General features: G+C 33.5%; 1 protein-coding gene across 5 annotated transcripts in view; it reads left to right on the top strand.

Moving 5' to 3' along the window:
• rfc4 (replication factor C (activator 1) 4) overlaps positions 1–206 on the top strand; it is a 32,629-nt gene that overhangs the window by 2,540 nt on the left and 29,883 nt on the right. The window lies entirely within an intron of this gene.

Raw genomic sequence — 206 nt, 5'->3', positions numbered from 1 at the left:
AAACTTCCAAGATGCCGTCTCTGTCGACTGTGTAGGTTTTGACTACAGTAGAGGCATATATTCTTATCTGTGTAGTACTTAGGTCTGTTTCTATACATGGTGTGTTGTATATCTGTTTCAATTATCACCGTTTTGAATGTCATTGATGATCAGAAAAACATTTTAACAAAAATGTCTTTATTGCTGATAAATTAAACATAACAGGC

Source organism: Etheostoma spectabile, unplaced genomic scaffold (genome assembly GCF_008692095.1).
Source record: "Etheostoma spectabile isolate EspeVRDwgs_2016 unplaced genomic scaffold, UIUC_Espe_1.0 scaffold395, whole genome shotgun sequence".
Classification (NCBI taxonomy): domain Eukaryota; kingdom Metazoa; phylum Chordata; class Actinopteri; order Perciformes; family Percidae; genus Etheostoma; species Etheostoma spectabile.
The sequence above is the reverse complement of the archived record's forward strand: the minus strand, read 5'-3'. Positions and strand labels throughout refer to the sequence as shown.